Source organism: Apus apus, chromosome 2 (assembly GCF_020740795.1).
Source record: "Apus apus isolate bApuApu2 chromosome 2, bApuApu2.pri.cur, whole genome shotgun sequence".
Taxonomy (NCBI): Eukaryota; Metazoa; Chordata; class Aves; order Apodiformes; family Apodidae; genus Apus; species Apus apus.
In genome coordinates this window covers 43,911,487-43,932,999 of record NC_067283.1, presented here as the reverse complement: position 1 = coordinate 43,932,999, position 21,513 = coordinate 43,911,487, and positions in this window count along the sequence as shown.

Here is a 21,513-nt window from a genome sequence, read left to right as displayed (position 1 = left end):
ATACATAGAAAATTAAATTTACATGTGTAACAAATGTGAATGAGCATTAATATAAAATGTATTTTATAAAAAAAATATTGATGGCTTACTTTGACCAAAACATTTCTGATTGCTTGCTACTTGTTCCATACTTAACAAATGATGCAAGAGATGCAGAACTGGTTTAGTTATATTACAAAGTATTTTTTATTTGTATTTTATTTTTCCCTCACTTCCACCACATATTGAGGTTAGTAGCCATCCAATAATTAACCAGGGGTAACATGACCCAGCAGCATACTTACCAGACTGAGAGACAAGGTTTGCCAACATATGCGTAAATGCCTGTAAGCCTGGGAATTCAAGGCAGGCCTCCAGTTGTGCATCCAGGCCTCCATGAAGTTCAGTGGGAGCAGGGTAACTCCTTTGAAAGTCCCACTCTAAGCCTTTAGTAAAAGAGGCCATTAGTATTATTTGCCCACCAGTGTATGAAGTGCATTTAGATCTGTGGGTGAGAAGAGGCTTGCATTATCACCACCTATCCTCAAAGCAAACCAGCAATGATGATTTGCATGAATGCAGTGAGCAGAGTGCTGCTTGGAGGATGAGAAATATATGGGATGCCAGAGAAAAGAGCAGATTTCAGAAACATAACAACTGGTTTGGAAGACTGAGAAAGGGGAAGAGTGAGAAACGCCCCTTGCAGAGAGATGCTGGGGTTTCTGAGACAGACCAAAACATTGTGACATGTATCTGCCTATTGAACCTAGCTTTTTATAAAACAAGCTGCTCTGGACATTACTGGGGCCTAGAGCTTGGTCGTGTTTTTCCATTAGTGCCCTGCCTGATGAATGCATTGAGATGGTTGAGAGAAGAGGGGATGGAGAAACAGCAAAATAAAAAGCCTTTTTGTTCTCTCTTCCCCAACATGATTATTTATGATACTGTTTGAGTAGGAAGGAGCATCAGTCAGGGCATACAAAGATGCTTTACTAGGTGTACAGTAAAATCTCTTAAAAGGACTTGCTCATGAGAGAAAAAAATGTTCAGCCTCTTTCCTTGCAAAAATTAAAGGAATAGCACACCCCTGAGCATGGTGACCTGAACCCTACCAGACTTCTCCAGCTCCACCTGCTGCCCTGGTCTGGGTTGTTTTCCAGGCAGTTTTGTTCTGTGCATAGTGCTGTGCCTTTAAAAGTTGCATGTCCATCTTTCCCTCTTGCCCAGCCTTACCCTCTGTCCATCCATACCCCATGTCCATCCTTCCCTCGTTTCCAGCCTTCTGTTCTCAGAAATTCCCATTCCCGGAAGAGGAGAAGCAGAGGAAAGAGGAGAGATACACCTCTTAGCTCCCACAGCTTGTGCAATCAGGAAGAGCCACAGTTCAGCACAGTGCATGTTACTGATCTGCATTGTCCTCAGGGGCAGATGAGGTGGCCAAGGTAGATGTATTATCCTCTGAGGACTCACGAGTGGTCCACACTGGACAGGGCTTACGTGGAAGAGAGCAGGCATTTTAGGTGCCAAACCCAAGATCTTTTAATGGGGATCAATGCTTAGCTAAATAGTCCAGTCCATGAAAATCAGAAGCCATTGAGACTTGCCAGGCTGGACACCCAGAAAATGAGACCTCTCTGGCTGCCAGTCGCTGGAGAGCCTGGCCCAGCCTGCAGGTCTCTTTTGCAGCACTGGCTGGTTTTGTTCTAGCCACAGGACATGGGAAATTGGGAAGGATCCCTTCAGGGGCTGTAGCTGGGTGCCACTTTCTGTAAATCACTGAGCGAAGGGAAATGCTTTGTGTTATCTGTTTAATTCTGTCAGGACCTCCCCTCCTCCCCAGCCTGTCCCTGCAGCCAGCTGCAGCTGGGAAGCCTTTGTGTGACAGCCAGGCAGGAGTGGCTCAGGGCAGCGGCTCTTGGACCCTGTATCAGGCTGGGCTTGAGGTGGTCCCTGCAGAGTCAGCGTGAAGGCTCAGGGATGTCACTTCCAAGGCAGATACTGAAATAAAGAGGTTCCTTATATTTGGTCTGCACCTCTGTTAACAAAGCCTCTGAGGGCAGACTGTCACCTCAGGTTTTTAATTGGGCTTCTTCTGAGACTTACTTATTTGCGTTGTTGATACCCATTATCTGTGGCAGGTGTACAAAGGAAACCTCTTTCCACAATAACCCATTCGGTGAACCAAATTATCATTTATGTGCTGTATGTTTGACTGTTTTCTCATTGGTATTTTTTTAAAATAAATACAGTCCCTAAAGGCACGTCTGCACTTTTGCAAACCCCGGCTCCTACAGAGCTGCGTCGCATCGCGCTGGCGGCACGAGCTTGGTCGTAAACAAATGTACAGATGAACAAAAAGGATGTTCGTTCGTCTGCAAGAAAAAATGTCTTTGAAGTAGTTACTGCTGACTACAGTGAAGCTCGCTGGTTTCATGTGAGAGACACTGAACTTTGAAATTCCCTTTCTGTACTGATGTGCTGTTGCTGATGTAGGGAAAGATCTGCTGTAGCACTGCATGGAAAGGGTGTCTGCTTTCATCCTTGGGGGTGGTGGTGGAAATGGCAGCTCTGGATTTCAGTCAACACAATCTTTTTGTTGTTGTCAAGTTTTCCTTTACTAGCGCAGGGACCAGTCAGACCTCAGCACATCAGGCAGAAACCATGTTGTGCCACACCATGCAAAGGCTGTCTGTGGTGTGCTTCCCCCCATTTTTCTGGCTGGAAGATCTTGCTGCCTTTGGGACTACAAAGCTGTGAAACAGGTCACCAAAAGATGTTGCCCTTTGGTTCAATGCTTTAAAAGGTGTAAGCCTTCAGTGGAGCTCTACCTTTCTTCTGATCCTCCTTCCCCTCCCACCACTGAGGCATTAAATCCAGTAGTGCTGTTAACACCTTGAGCTTGCCATTAAAGAGCTTACCAAACTCTCGTGACTGATGGAGTCTTTTCTCTGTGAGCAAAATCAATTGAACAGGGATTTTGAGGGGCTAAAGCATAACTACAGTGTGTGTGGCAAGGGGAACGGAAGGCTTGCATTTCCTGGGCAGTGCTGCTGGGTGGTGGGATAAACATGGTGTTTGCAGGCATAAGGAGGAGAAAAGGATTTCACCTGAGCTTTGGGCACTGCAGAGTAAGTTGTGCTTTGCCTGACAGGGGCCTGAACTGCTGAGTGGTTCAGTTTGGCACAGGCTGTGGATGTGGATTTGCTGTCAGAATATGGGAATTGGTGCTAATATTTGTGACTGAGCCAGTATTTTAGGCATCCCAGGTCCTCTTCTGTTTTGCACAGATTAGGGAGACAACTGTTCTAATTAAGAGATACGTAACAATGCTGAAATGAAACGTGCTGATTCAGTTCAACTGGTTTGTCTCTTTTCTTTAAAAATGGCACTTCCAATTGCCGTTTTGATGTCTTCTCACCCTGATTTAATTGAAGGAGTGCTGTCAATTGTTGCATTTTTTGGTGAGCCTCTCTCTGTGGGTTGATGCACACCTTCCAGCCCATAGAAGAGAGAGTGCTTTAATTTACACATTGCTGTGTACTTTTGGGCACAAGCGCTCAGTGGGAGAGTACCAACTAGGTGCCCTGTGGTATGTCCAGAGCCCTTAGTGTTGGCTCTAAAGCCATTCCTGTGGCTGCTGGAGTGCCTGCCAGGACTGGCTCCCTCCTGATGGTGCACAGTCCAAGCAACACAAGCCCCACAGCTTGAGAGACTTTTGTGTGTGGTGGAAGCCACTGTGACAATTAGACTCTGGTTACAGGTACAGCTGCTCTTGTGGAAGAGGTGATGGGTCCTAGCATGTTTTCAGTTACTCAGAGCCAGCTGCTCACTCAGGTCTGCTGCATGGTCTTCTTCCTGCCTCAGAAGGTCAAGTGAACTTAAACAGTTTAAACAGAGCAGCTCTCTCCTAATACGGACCTCAGCCCAGGGACAACAACCTGCCCTGCTCTAGCAGGGAGCTCCTACAGAAGGTGGTGGCTGCAGATGGGGACACTTTGCAGTGCACATAGCTTTTGCCCCAGCCTGGGTCTGTCCCAGCTCCCCAGCTCCCCAGAGTTATGCCACACCTTCCCCAAGTCAAGAAATCAGGAAATTCTAGGGCTATGATAGGTTTTGGCTTTGTATCAAGAAGAACACCTCTAGAGGTGTGCAGTTTGTGTTGCCTCTGTAGGCACCTGCCTAATGCTTTGCTTCCCACCACAGCTGTCCTTAAGCAGAGTCAGTGTGAGGTGCAGAGATACCCCTCTCAGCAACTCCACGTGCTGTTTGAAGGAGCACATCAAATTTTATGCTTTCTTTCTACTAGTCTTCATGTTCCTTCTTTTCTGTGACAAGGTTCTTACTTCCACCACTTGTTTAGTGAGTGATGAGATGCCATAAAAAAGCACATTTAACTTTATTTCCAATGCCTAGGCGTATGCATCCGTGCTTCTCATTGAGTAGTGCTGTAGTTGTGACACCAAGGTGAGGTTTTTATACCTTTTATTATACAAACTGATACAGAAGGGAGTGAAAGCCACAAGCTCTCAAGCTCCCAAGTGCTTTTCCATGCTGAAATAAAAGCAGCAGTTATATGGGACAGTCTGATAGCAGGTAATGATACATCTCCACAACAACCTTACTCTTTTCTTAAGGTATTGCCACTATAATGGTGCAATGGAAGGGGCAGTGCTGGAGCCAGGTTTTTATTTACAGCTTCTAGTAGTGCTAAAGGGCCCAGAAGTGGGTGCCAGTCATGTTCTACCCACCACAGGGCTCCTAAAGCGTGTGTAAAGCGCTGTAGCATGCCATGAGGTTTGAAGGCTTTTTGCTTTTGGATTTGTAGCAGTCCCCTAGAGGTCAGCAGAGCCTAAATTTTGAAGCAGCTCTACCATCTCCCTGCTTTTGCTCCTTGCAGCTTGAGCTCGAGAAGGGGTCAGGCTGGATAAAAAAGGGATCAGTGCACGGGATAAAAAGTCCTGCTTTGGAGACGGATGGGCTGAGAGCTGCCGTGGAGAAAGACCATGGGGAGAAGGGGCAGAAGCAGCCTTAAGATAAGTGCTGGTATTGTCAAATCTGTGCAGGACAGCAGAAGCTGGTGCCTACACCTCTTGCCCCCGGTGTTACCCATTCCTCCTGGGGCTGTGGCTGGATTTGCACTGCTTCAGGAGCAATGTCACGTCAGAGTAAGCTCCTCTGCAGCCACACTTTGTGTGCATGCATCTATACTCCAGTGTTGCAGTGGTGTAGCTACTGGTCACATTGGTCTCCTCCCAGCCCTGAGCTGCCTCCCTGATCCTGCACTGGCCTCAGCCACGCTGCAGCTGCTGGCCAGATGTCACCTTTCTGCATGCCCATGTCCTTGCAATTCCAGCCTACCTTGAATGGGCATTAATTTTACCGGTCACCCCTGCCCAGGACTGGAGGTGGAGCTGGTTTTCCCTAGACCTTCTCAACTTCTGGGGTTGGAGTGGCTATGGGGTTGTTCAGCCCAAAGAAGAGACCTTATGGCAGCCTTCCAGTACCTGAAAGGGTTACAGGACAGCTGGGGAAGGTCTTTTTACAGGATCATGTAATGCAAGGATGGGGGGTAGCGGTTTCAAACTGGAAGAGGGTAAATTCAGATTGGATATTAGCAAGAAATTCTTCACTATGAGGGTGGTGAGACACTGGCACAGGTTGCCCAGGGAAGTTGTGGAGGCCCCATCCATGGGAGTGCTCAAGGTCAGGTTGGATGGGACTCTGAGCAACCTGGTCTAGTGGGAGGTGACCCTGCCCATGGCAGGGGAGTTGGAACCAGGTTATCTTTAAGGTCCCTTCCAACCCAAACTGTTTGGTGATTTCTGTGTAAGGAAACCAAACTGTGCCACATTCAGATGACTTGTGGCTGACAAGCTGGTTGCAGACAGCTGCTCCATGTCCAGTCAGCTTTCCACAGTACCAGGAGAGGGATGAGTTTTGGCACATGGCACTGGCACAGACTTAGGCTAAAGGGTGCCGAGGAGATGATGAGTGGTGAGTCCTACCCCAGATGTGCCTGCAATCCAGGAGTTGGGCCAGACCCCAAACCAAGACCCTAATTCCTGCTGCCCTCAAAACATTTAGCTTTGCAGCAGGCAGATTTGGGGGAGGGGAAGATGCAAAACCAGTGCTACATTTGCCTGCAGGGCACTGTTCACTGTTGGCACATGTATTACATTTCTCAGTAATGAGAAAATGAGTTATCTGGAGTGGATATGAGCTTGCAATCGCCCTACGTGCTGCTCACCCTCTCCCCAGCTGCAGGCTAAACAACTGGGAGTGCAGTTGGCAGAGTATGCCTCTTTCTCCCTAGTTTTTCTCCTAGTTGGTGTGACCAGGACTGAGGCTGCCTTTTCACCTGTGGTTTACCTGGCCACCCTCCAAGCACAGCTCTCCATTTTTCTTTGCATCCTTCAAGACCATACACTCAGCTCCAGCAAACCCACTTGATGAGAACTGAGACTTGCAGGCTTTGTTTAGCAGGACACATTGTACTCGACTCATACAGGAAAACAGTGCCAGATTTTATTCCATCACACTGTTCCTCTCAGTAAAAGTTAGGAAATTTTTATATTAGCTCTTCTTGAAGGTGGGGGGATTTTATTATAATTATTTGATTATTTGCTGTATTTGTTTCTGCAAAGCCTTTATCAGGGAAGGTTTTGAACTGCCCGTGAGTCATGTAGCAGCAATGGGGAGTGGCAGCACAGAGCTGTGGGAGCAGAGCATGCAAGTTTGTGCCCCACTTATGTCTCATGACAAAGTCCAGCTATTCATGGACTTCCAGGCTGCAGTACCAAGGGTGGCTAACCACGATACCTGTCACATCCCTTCTCCTTGTGCTGCTGGCTCCTGAAAGCATATGCCTTAACCTCAATGAGTCCAGCTCTGGTTATGAGGCTTCTTGAGCCTTCAGTGTAGCAGAACACAACAAAATTATTTATGCAAAGCCTAAATTACGAACCACAGACCAGCAGACCCTTTCTCACCTCTGTGAAATGCCTGAGCTTGAGACCAAGACAGCGTTATGGATGCAATAAGCCATGAGCTGGAGTTGTAAAGCAGGGTGAAGTGCTTGCTGAAGCCCCTCAAACTGTGCAGCAGGACTTATTTCCCTCTAGCCCAAACATGTGTGTGTGTTTTCCCAGCTCTGCTGCGTAGCAGAAGGCATCTTTCTGGGAGCCACAGCAGCAAGGCACTTGATAAATTCCTTTAGGCTTTTTCAATGTGCAGTTTCTTTCTCCTGTCACCCAAAAAGGGGAAGGAGGGCAGTACCGACAGAACTGGTAAAGCAGTTGTTAGCTGGGCTGTGCCAGCTCTTCCTGAACCCTCCCAAGCACTCACCAGCAGTTTATTAGGTAACTGTTCCCATGTAGCATTCCCTATAAAAGATAGATTAAGATAGATAGATAGCAGCAGAAGATAGATAGATAGATAGATAGATAGATAGATAGATAGATAGATAGATAGATAGATAGATTGCAGCAGATAAGCAGATGGGCAAAGGTGTGCCACCAGCCCCAGGAGCCTGCTTTCATGCATCAGCACACAGAAGAGCTCAAGAGGGAAATTAAAGACAGACTTAGCACCTCTAGGGTCTTCAGAAATGTGTAAGAGGTGGTAAAGATAGCTGCTCAAAACTGGGGCAGGGAGGATGTTCTTTTGGGGGGAGAAAAAAAAGAAATGCAAGCTGTCTTTGCTACTGAGCAAACCAAGCAATGAACTACAGCTTGTTATGTCTCTTGCTTCCCAGGGGAGCATCGATCTCAGGCCAATAGGCTGCAGCTCGAGGCAAGGGAAATAAGCCCAGGAGGAGATGTCTGAGAGGTCACAAACCCTACCTCTAAGTGGACTGTGGGTCAGGAGCTGGCAGCATACCTGGGACAAGGGAATGAAAGGGTGAAGTGGAGATAGAAGCGGAGTGAGATGAAGAAGAAGGCATCATAGCAAGGGACTGGTCAGAGGATGATCAGTTTAACCTGTGATGGAACTGGAGAAAGACTTACAACAGCTGAGTGCAGCCTAGTTCAGCCAGACAGAAATGGATTTGGAGATGCAGCAGCATCTGATGGAAAAACACTCCAGTGCCTGTGAGCAGCAATCACAGCACCTCTTTTTCCTCACAAACATCCCCCAGTAAGGTGCTCTGCACCTGGTCCTGCACCAGCCATTGTGGGCTCTGGGAGGTGCAGCCCACCTTGGCCCCCTCCCTTGTCACTCAACTTCTCCTGCCTTTGTAAAAGGTCCACTGGTAGTACCCAACATCCTTGTGACTAAGCACCAGCCTGCTGCCACAGTGCTCCACACCCAGTCAGCCAACACAGCCAACAGAAAGGGTGATTTGCTGCTGTGTGAGGCACTGCTGCAGCTCTGTGGGTAAAGGCCCCCATGCCCTTGGCACAGCTTTTCATCACAGTTCACAAACTTGTAGGTGTTATCGCACCATTGGCGCTTTCACCACCAACTGTACTTTCAGAACCATAAAAATCATGTTTTCCTTCCTAAGAAAGTTTCTGCCCTGCCACTGGCTCTGTGGCAGGGTTGTTTACACAATGCATGGCCAGCCTTGCCCATAGACAAGGCCATGCAGGTCCCTGTGCTCACACAGAGGGACGATGATGCTGAGAGTTACTACAACTAAAGCAAAGTGACTAAACGCTGCCATTCAGTCACTTGCCCTGGCCTGACGTGTGCTGTTGTATTGGACGTTTAAACACATGAGCAAATTACACGGAATACATGAATAACACGTTTTTGACTGCTGCCACTGAAGCCAGTGTGTCCAATGGGAAGCTCAGGAGGTCTTGCAGGTCCCTGAACCTCTGCTGCCCTTTGCCTTCACAGCTGCTGCTCAGCAGAGTAAAGTCAGTGCCCATCACCCACCCTTCATTTCTCAAAAATGCATGCACCACTCTTACCAGGCAGCAGGACTTAGTGTTGAGCTGCAATCCCAGTATCCCACAAAATGATTTGTTGGCCATGGTAACAGAGGAGAAGAGCCTCCAAGGAGAAGAGGAAGACTGCTGATATCACCAATGTCTGCTTTCGTTATGCTGGTATATGAGCTTTTACATTAAATAAATGAGAGTTCCTGAGAAAATGTAAGCAGCCTGAATGTGTGCCTTCAGAGAGAGCTCATTTTATTAAACTTACTACTAGAGCACAATGAAAAAATTGCTGTTCCTATAGGTGGCCACTGAGGGACAGTGTGGAGTGCAGAGCAATGGGGATGCCCTGTGGGACTCGGACGCAGCTCGAACCATCAGTAACCACTACTGCTGATGACTAGTGAGTCTTACAACATGTGGTAGCAGCATTGTTCACAACCATTATTCACTTGTCCAGCAGCCAGCCTGCATAGATGAAGTTGGTTGGCACTCGCCAGTTGTAGCTGGACCTGTAGGTTTCATGGCAGTGGTGGCCACATGCTTCTGAATGGACAACCATGTTCTCAGAGTTACATGCTCGACTGTCATGTCTAGTGGTGATCCCAAGAGTTCATCACAGTTCACAGCATCTCTGACCAACAGCACAGCCCCTCCTTTGCCCCTTAGCTAAGGTGGGCACTTCTCCCTGAAATCTCCTTTGAAAGGTCCTCTGTCCTCTTGCACTCTCTCCGCTGCTGTTGTTGCTACTGCTACAGTAAGCTGTAGCCAACAGAGGCTGGCAGAGCAGGTGAAACACACCAGCAACAGCCAGTGAGCAGCAACGTTGCACGTGAACCTGTCTTGGCCACAGCAACACGTCAGGACGTTGCATCAAGTCCCCAGCAGTCCCTAAGAAGCAGGAGAACGTGGGAAACCAAACCACGCTTGCAGAGTTTGACCCACCAGATGTGCAATGTGGACCCTCCTGGCTATTTTCTCTTTCATATCCTGTTGGTACCATATGAGAGATCCCAAGTGAATTAGGCCTGACTCAACCATGGAAGAAAACTTTATGTGGGGCAGAAACAACTTGATCCAGTGACTGGTGTGGAAGCAGCAAAAGCCTAGTATAATTTCCCACCTCTGCTGTGACTGCATTCCTTTGATGCCATATGACATATCCTTGCATTCACACCATGAAGGTTACCTCAGAAATGCAAGTATTTTCTTTATTTCTTGAAGGAAAGAAGTACAGGCTGGGTGGCAAAGTGCAGGGAGTGGAAGTATCTCAGCTCTGCTGGTGGGCTGGGCCAGTGGGGACAACCACTGGGTTTGCATCCCCTGGGAATATGCAAGGCAGGACAAGCTTAGTTCCTCTCCAGTGGCTCTGGCTGCTTGGCAAGTTAGTGCTCAGGGTATTGTCTAGTGCCACTGGGTTTGTTTACTGATAAACTTGCAAAGATGGAAATCTGTGTGAAAAGACAGCACAGTTTAAGCTGATTTTACTGACATAGCTCAGCAGTTACAAGAGCTTCACAGAAGAGGAAAATCCCAGTCTCCTCTTCAGCTTAATCAGTGAATCTGAGAGCTGACTTTCACCCAGGTCCTGCTCTCTTTGTGTATTTAACCAAGTGCTTTGTGGCTGAATAGACAACTCCTAAAGACATTCTGGTGAAGATCTTTCCTTCTTTCTTCAGGATTTGCTGGGTCATAGAGTCCCCTGTCATCCTGCCCTGGCACATACACATGACTGCCAGAGGTGCTAGATGACAGGGATGAACTGTGAGTGACCTGGCTCTGATGCAGGAGGACAGGACTGGCTGCCTCAGAGGCTGGGCCAAGGCTCTGGAGAGAAGCCACGTGCTGACCAGCCCCGCTGGAGCCAGCAGCTGGGGAGGCTGCTCGGGAGGCAGAGCTGACCCGCAGCGCCGTGAGCCGCTGTCTCTGTGCAGAGGTGGCACAGATGTGCCCTGTGTGCCAAGGCAGGCATCCTGGCATGACTCCACCCCTACCCTAATTGCTCATTCCTGGCCTCTGGCCATGGTTTGCTGCTCCCGATGCCTCTGGTACAACCATCTACAGAACTGTGCTGTCAGAAGAGCTGGGTTAAGAACCAACAGGGCCAACCAGGTTTCTCGTTTCTTCTGAAGGGCTGTTTTACACCACAGTCATGTCAGCCGCTCATTTGCAGTTGCTTCAACTCAGGGGAGCAGGGGAGGACAGCACAAGGGGACAAGGGTGGGGACAGGATGGGTAGGAAGGTCCTGGAAGCTGGCAAAGAAATTTCCCTCCATCTCAGCCTGGCTAGTAGCTCTCTCTACTCTTCCCAGAGTCCCATCACTTTGTTGTCAAATTCCTACCCTGCTTGAAGGAGTTACCTGGGAGTAAATTGTTGATGTAGTTGGGCATTTATTCCGTCATGGCATCTGTGGGACTACCATTAACTTTAACAGGAATGACACATCCACCCAGCAGAGAATAATCTGCATAATGGCTAAACAGGAAAGCTGTGTACACTAAACTGAAGGCAGCTAGTCAGCTTCATGGTGTAGTTTCCCTTTGACAAAATTGAGACTCATTTCCAAACAGGACATTAATCTTCCCTCTTTTTAATTCGATAGGTGCCATAAATACAAACCTGCCCCTTGACAACCAGGAGAGGTCTGCACTGTAACTGATGTTATTTAAAAGAGCAGATGTGCTGTAGATGTCTTAATGTAACACCAGCTTCTAGCCTTGTTGAACTGATGGCTTCTGGAGGAATAGATAGCTTGGGACAACATTTGTCTCAGCTCATATCCTATGGACACCCATGAACTGCTTTTACAGGCTGCACTTAAGCATTTGAAGTTTCCCTGCTGGAAAGCAGGGGAGCAAGGTGATTTGAAGTAGGGGTGAAAAAATTCAGGTGAATGCTAGGTAATTGTTTAGTGGAAGTATAAGCTGCTGACAAATATTTAACTATTCTCAAGAAAAGAGTAAAATCTGAGTGCATTTTATCAGTAAATTCCGATCGGTTGTACTTAAACCCATCCTATTCTTTCAATAACTAAAGCTGTGCCTACAAATTTGCATAAATAAGAGTCGAAGTTCTTTTTAAAATGCATTTTAATAAATGAAAGGGAAATAAAGCTACAGAAAATGGGAACTAGGGAAAGAGTCACTGGGGATCATGCAGCAGCAAGGCTTGGGACTATGATTTGAACTGCTGCCTCCTCCATCACGCGTTCAGCCCTTCAGCAGACGTAGTTGTTTTTCAGTTGATATTTTCAGTATTCAGAGTGCAAATACCACTGCAATGCCAAAACAGATTTTTAAAAGTGTGTGTATCAGGCAGCCCCTGCCTGCACAGCAGCAGCAGCAGCATTAGCAGATGGTAGCTCATGGATGGCCTGCACATTTTTGGAGGCAGTCTCGCTCAGGCAGGGACTCCATGCTGCATTTGGCCGTTCATTTCTCTCCAGCCCTGCTCTCTCAGATATGCCAGTGAGAATCTTTGTCAGGGGCCATAATGAACAGGACTGACTAGAGATGTGATTTGTGTTAAAAACAACTTTCCATACAGACAAGGTTATTTCTAATAACCAGGCTGGCTCTCCAGGCTGGTTCAGTTTTTGGCCCTAAATAAGGAGCTAATGGAACAGCAAGGGGGATGCTTCTAAGGAGCTATGAATAGCACAGAAGAAGCCACTGCTTAAAGAAATGTGAGTCAAACGGCAGCCTAAGATGACGGTGTGCAATTTCTCCTGTGAGTGCTTCACTGGTGTTTGTTTATGGACCTGGATGTTCCTTCCGAGGTGCAGCTAAGGCTGAAGTGCTGGTTGCAGTTACACATGAAGAGCAACAAGTGTTCAAGTACCTGAATTCACAACTGCGTTAATTAATGAATATTAAGGTATCTTTAAAAGTGCCAGAACAGATTTGAAGCTCCTTAAGGTTGTCTCAAGGTTGCAAAAGGACGTAGAGAGAAATCACAACAAAGTGTGTTTCCCTCCCTACAAATTCCTACATCACCATCCATGTTATTCCCTCTGGATAAGCTCTTCTCCTACAGCTGGCCACTAAGCAGCTCTCAGCTGATAAAACCAAACGAATCAGGCCAGATGTGTGGGACCTATGTCTGGATTAGAATAGCTCCCTCAGCCCCAGAGGCTCCCCTGGAACCAGGGGACAAGTTTGAGGTGGAGGGCAACAAGACCCAGCTTCCCCGACCCCCACCCAACATAGCTACAAACCTGGGAGGGCTCAGGCATCTCCCCAAGAGGAGCAGCTCAGCTCAGGTTGGCTGGAAACGTACCAGGCTCATACTGAAACACAGACAAACCACAAGCCAAAGGATTATAATCCTTGATATTTTGTTTAAACAACTTTTTTCCATAGAAGCCATGTATGCTACAGCTGTATATGCTACAGCCTGGTAATTAACAGCTTGTTGATTATGTCCAGGATCGGTAATAAATACATTGTGTCCTATCTCCTCCTCTCCCCAGCCCAAATAAGGAGGCACTGTGAGTGCCTTTCAGGGCTGTCACTAGCTCCTAACATGGGCTATCTCCAGCACAGGTTTTGCCAAAAGGGGATAAGAACCACTGTGACCCGTCCTGTCTCCAACCCCTTGCCTCCATCCGTCTTTGCAGCTTCTGACCTCCCATGGGGAAAGGAGCTGCAGCATAACTTCTTCCCTCTCTCCCCCAATCCTGGCTGCTCTTGAGGGAGCAAGGAGGGAAGCCAGAGGTAGGGTAGTCCCCTTCAACCTCCCCTCAGCTGCTGCAGTTGCAGCCCTTCAGCACTGCACTGAGGAGTTGGAGGAACAGAGAAACCAGTGCTCTACAACATTGTGTGTTAATACAAAACCTTTTTTTATTTTTTTTTTCAGTGTTTTCCTGAAAAATGTAAGTTCAATCATTATCTCTTCTATGACCATTTCTGAAACCAAGTATTTCTCCTGGAAAGTACTTTTCAGCCCAGCATCGGGACAAGCAATCTTACCCACAAAGTAGAGGCCCATGACAGCTTCAAATAATGGGTAGTGGGTGGTGTTAACGCATGTAACAGGCAGCTTTCATGACAAAACCTTAGCATGGGAGCAGAGCTGCACTGAGAACATAAGTATTCTGCCACTTAAAGAGTACTAAGCTGGCACAGACTCATCCTGGTTTCTGTGGCTACCCCATATGATTTGAAGCGAATAAGAAGGAAGGTCCAATGAAGAAGAAATGGGGCTTTGGCTGGTGGAAACACTGAGTACAAGAGAACTTCACAGATACTGCTCCTTGCTCCCAGAGGGAGGAGAAGGAACTCTTGGGCAGTTTGCAAATGCAAGGGATCGTATGCTGTTTTTTGCTTGTAGCTAAGTCAGCTGCTGTATTAAAAAATGGTCATGGGCAAAATCAGTGCTGGATATGGACACAATATGGTGAGGAGAAACAATGCAGTAGTACATCTGCTCCCCTGGCACACAGCCCAGCAGTGCTGGGGAAGAGGAGGGGAGAAAGAGCCTCCTCCATCCTGGTGGCCAATCTTTTTTGGACCAAATCTTTCTGTTTGTGCATCCCTGTGTAGAACACTCTCAACTGAAGACCTACGATTTCCTGAATAGGGGCAATCTCAAGCACGTCTTTATAGGCTTTTTGTCCTGATCCCTTACCTGGGACCTGCAAGGGACTGGGGTATAAGATGCTCAAGGGGGCATTTGAGGGAAGGCAGCTACCAGGCTTGCCAGCCTGTTCAGGCATACAGGGATTTGAAGTCTCTCTGGGAGTTTCTCTGAGGGTGCCTTGGAGTTGGCAGCCAGAGCAGCTGCACCCTTCTCTTTTTCTTCTCAGTAACAATCTTTCTTTGCCACAGGGAAGTAGATTCTCACTGTGCTGCCTCATCCTGCTTGCCCTACTGTCTGCTGGTGACTGCAGCAAGGGAAATACCAAAAGCAACAATTTTGGAGCAGAAACCTCCTGACTCCCACCAGCCCCTTGCTAAAGCTGTGCAAGCTCTCTCACATGCTGGCAGTCTCCAGGGGGAGTTAATTGTAGGATAGATTGGTGGTCCTGCAGTATAAGTGCTCAGGAAACTATTTCTTTGTCTGGGTTTCTCTGCTGCCACCATGGGGGGGTACTGATTGCTGCCTGGGAGCCCTGTGTGCAGTCACTGTGTCAATATTTAATCATGGTAATCAGTAACAGGTTGAGTGGCTCAGGTGTTCCCAGCTCAGCGTTCACCTTGTTCACCTCACCCATCTTTTGGGCACGTAAGGGATATGCCCACAGAGGAGAGAAGCAAAGGCTCCCCTAAGTGTAGCTGCCCCATTTTTTGGGTAAATGTTTTATTTATAGGCTTTCACAAATGCATCTTCCTTTTGCTCTGGTGACACATGATGCTGTAAACCTAGGAAGAGTGGAACTGCAATTGGTTTTGTACACAATTAAGGGGCAGCTCCCCTTTTCTACCAGTGTTTTAAGGCTTTTATATATCACAGACTGGTGGCAGTGCCAAAAGCAGCCTCCCTCCCCTAATAACTGGAGTGAAGCAAGACCTTGCATGCCTTACAAAGCTCTATCCCCACACTAGAGCAGAGCAGAACAGGCATCCAGTTGTGCTGATCGTTGCCCTGTACCTCTCCCAAAGGCATCAACTATGAGAAGCAGATCCTTTGTGTTTAAAGGTGTGAGGCTCAGCCAGCAGATTGGGGCTAACTGCTCCCAAAACCTTTAGGAATTTCTGTTTTGGAGTGGTACAAATTAAACTCTCCTTGGGGACATTGTAAATCAGATCCAAGGCCGCCTGCTTGGAATTGGCATTCCAACACAGCAGAAGGGCTCTCATGGGTGGTGTCATTAGCTGCAGCTCCAGGATATATCGATTCTTTGGCTCTGAAAGTTCATGGTAATAGATGTGGTAAATGGAAAGCCAAATGCGAAGGGTTGCAAGGGGAACAGGCAGTAAAATGGCAGATAAAACTTAACATTGGCAAATGCTTCTGGGGCTCTTCTTCCTGCAAAAGAGAAAGTGCAGAAGTGGATGCTAAAGGTCTGTAAAGTCATGAGTGACATGAAAGTGGAGAATGGGAAAAAATGTTTTCCCTTTCTCCTCCAATCCAGGAGGTAAGGGCTATTAAACAAAACTAGCAGGAGGCAGGTTCAAATAAGTGACAGGTATTTCATCCCCCAAAATGTACTCAAGTGGTGGAATATGTTAGTTAACACAGCAGGATCTGTGTGCCCGATGTTTAGCTTGATTAGGCAAATTTGTAGATGATTTTCAGGGGAACCAGAAATAGCTGTAGTGCCCCTCAATTCTCTTTTTAGCCTATTCTCTTTTAGTGTCAGAGGAGGAGCTGCATGCAAACATGGAACAGGAACTGCATCAGGTTCTGAACTGGGAAGGCCTGTCATCCAGGGAAGAAAAATTTCCTTTTCATACAACAAAACAGTGATAGGCTCACAACATACATCTCCATCACATATTGAAGTTACTGTTGTGAGCACTTACTACACAATAGAAGATAGTTACTGGATCAATGTCCCCTCCTCATCCATCCTCGTCCTATCCCATATCTCCAGCAAGGCCCTGATCGTATCATATCTAGTATCTGATATCTAGGATGTATGAATCTTTGATAGGAGATAAAGGTTTGAGCTGGACACACCACTTACCAGTCTCAGCCCTCCCAGAAATGCAGATCAGTGAGCAAAGCACTGATAACAGTGCTTCAAGACACATGGTAAACTGGGCTCCGGCTTTTTTAGGGTGCAAATACTGCAAAACATTGCAAATACAGAGCTATTGACCTCTCTCCTGCCCCTGCCTGAAGGTGCTGACCCATGGGACCACAGACTGGGAGAAGATCTGTGGCACTGTGGTGCAGCAAAGGGGGTAGCAAGGCAGGAACTATCCACCAGGACCTGGTGGGAAGGGGGACCAGCTACTTGGCTCTCTCTCCTTGCATATCTGTACTGAGCTGTCTCTCTGTGATGCCTGGTGAGATCCACCTACCAGCTTAGCACTAGCCTGCCCAATGTCTTGCGTCATGCAGAAGACACTCAAAGTGTCATTACCACCTTTGGCTGATACCATTGTGCACATGCCAGTCTATATGCATTAACTACAGCCATGCAAAATGCTATACACCTATGGATATATTTTTACATAGATATAAATTGCTGGTTTGGGTCTGCTGTTTTCCAAGGAGAGGAGGATTTGAAAACGGTCTTTCTTTCCCAGAGGAGGCAAAAAGGTAGTCTGCCTATTTTAATAAGGGCTGTATCCTGCTCTGCCCATGATCAGTGAGAAAACCTGCCACAACAGCCAAGCAGGGCAGCCAGCGAGCGTTTGGCTTAATCATTTTTTGACAGGACACGGTCTCTGTGGGACATTCATAAATAATTAACCCTGCTGGGGGTGTGGGAGCCAGCTCATCACTGCAGACCCGCAACAAAACAGACAACAAAACCTCAACCAAACCCTGAATCTTTCCTAATTAGTGGTGTGAAACTTCCTAGTAAATGGAGCTTAGAATAGAGCTTCTTGTTCATGCTGCAGAGGAGAGGGCATGGCATTAGTATCCCTGGGGGCTCAACAGTAACAAGGAGAGGGAAGGGGAAATATCTGGAGCCCTGATGAGCATGGATGGCAGGAGGTGGGTGAACAGGGAGCTTCACTGGAAGCGTGACAGCTGCAAGGCTCCACATCCCCTCTGCTCCCAATAGCAGTGCCTCCTGGAGCTTTTGTTCCTCTGCAGCCAAAATGACAGCCTTGTGCGTCTTTTCAGAGGGGTACGCCTTCCTTCCAGACACAGATGCTGTGCACATGGGATTCAGCATCATCAGAGCCTGCCAAACAATAGGGCATTAAGGGAAAATAAAAGGTGGCTTTCTTCAAATACAGTGAGAGCAGCTGACCTGACTGGACCAATCCTTACTGTGTGAGGAGAGAAGGATATAGTCAGGAAATATGCCCTGGATTGGAAACTATTGGAGAAAAAAGCTGCCTTCTCAAAGCAAATGGGAATTGGTAACAAGGGACCAATATACTGAGAGTTTTCTGGGTCCTCTTTTCTCAACCCCATCCTGCCACCCTTGCCTGCACCACCATCCTTCCTGCTCACCAACCCTGTGCTGGTGCTGTCACCACACTGCTGTGACCTCTCTGGGTTCAGCACTGCCCCTCCCGACCTAGTGCTGTGCCAGTGAGAGGTGGAGGAGGCTGCATGCAGCCTTGCATCTTGGTGACAGCATGGCAGAGACGTGTGAGTCAGGGCTGACGTGTCCTATGGCATGATGGTGTTTGCTTCGCTGGCTGCTTTCACTTCTGAACCCAACCCCAGCGTGGCAGAAAACCATGCACGGAGGAATCCCGGTGTGTATCTGAGTGAGCCAAGGTTCTGGTTTAGTGTGACATTGTACAGCCTTCATCACTACATGGACTTCTTAAGGCTGCAAATGCTGGAATAGCTGGTTTGGTTTTGTCTGGAGCAAACAGTGAAAGATCCTGGTTGGGTTGGGGTGCAGGAGGGTGGTTTGGGAACTGGCTGCAACTCTGACAAGGAGAACTCCTACAGACAGCCTGCAGGCTTTCCCCTGAACCCCTGCCATTTGCATTCCCATATCCTTTCCTTGCTTTTCACACAGTTCCCTAAAAGCAACCTCCTCTTGTCTGTTCCCACCCCTGCCTCTGATCTGAAGGAGGACCACACAAGCCATTTTACTTCTGTAGCTCTTGATCTTCACACCCAACATAAGCTCTGCAGAAAGACCTAAGGGTGATGGGTCCCAAATTAACCTGCATGGATGATACCATGGTTCAGTGCAAAATAGGACATACTTGATTCACACAGGTAAGTAAGTGTCATTTATTAGACACTCTGAGCACCACAGAGCTGCTGGAATCCTGTGTTTGGCATCTAACAGCACACCAAAAAAAAACAGTTGATGTATTTCAGTACTTCAGGGGAAAGCAATTACCCAGGAGTGAAAGGGGAGTCTATGTAACACCACCAGTGAGAAAAGACTGTACAAATGGGCAGTGCTCAGCGAGATGAGAAAGGAAAGCAGAAAATTGAGAAGAACAAAGACTGCAGCCCTCAAACATGCTGATGATGACGTGCAGGGAATAATAGTCTTTCCATTACAGGCAGGACAAGGAGAAATGAACTTAAGGGAGCAGCAAGGGAGATTCAGGCCATAAAGTTAAGTTTTCTCAGTCTAGGCATTGTGAGACACTGGAGGAGATTGCCTGGGGTGCTTATTGACTCTCTACCACTGAAGGTTTCTAAAAGCAGACTAGGAAAATGCCTGTCAAAAATATTTTACATCTAATTGATTCTGCCTTGGAGCAGAAGGGTAGAATAGATGGCTCCTTAAAGGCCTGAGGCAGTCCTATTTCCTGAGGTGTTTTTGGATGTGGTAATGATCTAAACAGTTCTTAAGAGAACTTCTCTTTCAGTCAGTGAGGAATGTCCCAAGTGAATAATCTGTATTAAAAATGCCATTCATGGCATGTATTTTTAAAAGCAGCATATCATCAGGTTGCCAGCCAGCCAGCTTCAGGACATGGAGCACATGAAATCTCTGGCTCACATATTTATGAAAGTCGTGTCCCCATGTCCTTCTTAAGTTAGCAAGGATCTGTGATTTATGACAATAAACAGCCTTGATTGGGACTGACCAGGGTTGGGACCACTCGCATGCACAGGTAAGGTGTCAATTCAGAGGGGTTGGGAACACCCAGCACAGGCTGGAACAAGCACCACAGACACTCTGCTCTGGGGGTTTCCAGTTACTTCCCAGTACAACGTGAACTAGCATGGCTTGGCCTACTGCACTCACCAGAGACACACAGGTCCAGATGAGGCAACATACTAAAACCCATCCCTAACCTGTCAGTCATGGAAAAATGGAGAACAAAAGGAGATCTGATTTCTGAGTATGGAGTGTATAAAAAATGGAGATGACATGCCCACTTGTGGGTGACAGGCCAGCCTCCATGTAGAGTGGTGCTGTGGTGCTGGACTCTGCCTCTCTGCAGAGGAAAACCTTGTCACTAGATAGGTTCTTCTCCCATGTTCACCTGTAACACACATCCTTCACAGACCTTACTAACACCCACTTCACATTTCTTCTCCAGACTGTTTCAACTCCAGCACCATCTACAAGATGTGGAGAGGAAGGTAGGGAACTGGGACAGCATCACCCAGGGTCAGGGTGCCAGCCAAGGAGCAGAGCCAGCAGGCCATGCGTTGGTCACAGATAAAACCCCCACTGAGTCCATTGTTTTGACTTCACTGCTAAAGCCCAGCCCTAAGCACAGTCCTGCCTCGCTCCTGAGTGCTCGTGAACAGCCCATGCTGTCCTTGTGCCTGGGCGTATCAGGTGCACCAGGGATTCCCACCAGCTGTGCACAGCTAAGTCCAAGACCTTGCAGGGGAGTCAGGTCTGGAGGGTGGCCATGAAGCAAGGTGGCCCTGGTCAGAAAGACCAGTGCTTTGGTCCATATTATTTTTATGTTGCTTTGCCGACTCTGCCTGCTGCCAGCTGAAGGCTGAGGTGCTTATTCAAGCCCCTTCTGCGGAGGAAAGCATAGAAGACAGCTAAAAAGCACCTAGAAGGATGGATCAGGGATTCTGTGGAAACCCAATTTAAATATGAAAATGTACAGAGTAAGTATGAAAATTAATGCACCATTCAAAGCCTCCAATATTGTTCTGGGTCTCACTTCTGACAAAATTACACTAAGAAGCAATTAACTTTGAAAATGACCCTATTGGACCAAGAAAGTAAGGCAAAATGTTCTGTCTGACAGCCGTTTCAGGCGATTTCAGTTCTTTTACACTATTTCAACATACTCCATTTTTCATCTGCTATTATTGCAGGTTTCCCCAAAACAATACACAACCTTGAGGCTCCTGGGCTTTGGGGTTGTTGGGGGGATATGGATGAACTCATCAGCAGGAGCAAAATAATCCCTGAATGAAATAAGTTGCATAGACATTTATATGTCTGCTTTAAGGTTGCAGAACTCTTTTTTTATTAGAACAACAGTTTCCTTTTGAAGTTACTGCTTGAGACTTCCTCATACTCCAGAAAACAACTTGCTGGCAATTAAAAAAAAAAAAGTTATCATCACAAGATGATGTCTAGTCTGAAAACAAGAGAGGCAAAACTTCAACAAATGCTTTGTTCCTACTCACATTGGCTTCTGAGCTGCTCCCTTGCTGAAAGCTTTAGCTATTTGGTCTCCGTTTCCACATCCCAGTTTTTCAGCAAGCTAGGGAGACTGGCAGTTACCTGCCAAGAGCAGAAATAAGGCAAGTGTGAGTCTTTGGTGAAGGAAAGGAGACAGAAGCATTAGTTACCTGCTGGAATGGAAAATGACAGAGGGTGTGTCTGTTTGACCCAGCTCAGCACCACGCGGCTTTGCACCACAGAGTTGCAACACGTTCAAGGCTGGCTCACTGGTTTGCTGTGTAAAGGATGGAAACAAAAGAAAAGGTGATGGAAATCTTATGACCCTTCTGCTGCTGGGAGTCCCAGCTGCTGCAACACAGAATAAGCCCTTCTGCCTTGACCACGTCATGCTGGGATGAGCCCCTCTGAGCAACTCTGAGTTCACTAGTACTCTTACAGGGTGGTGCTCATGATACAGATTCACCAGTTGCTGATAGCAATTGGGTCCA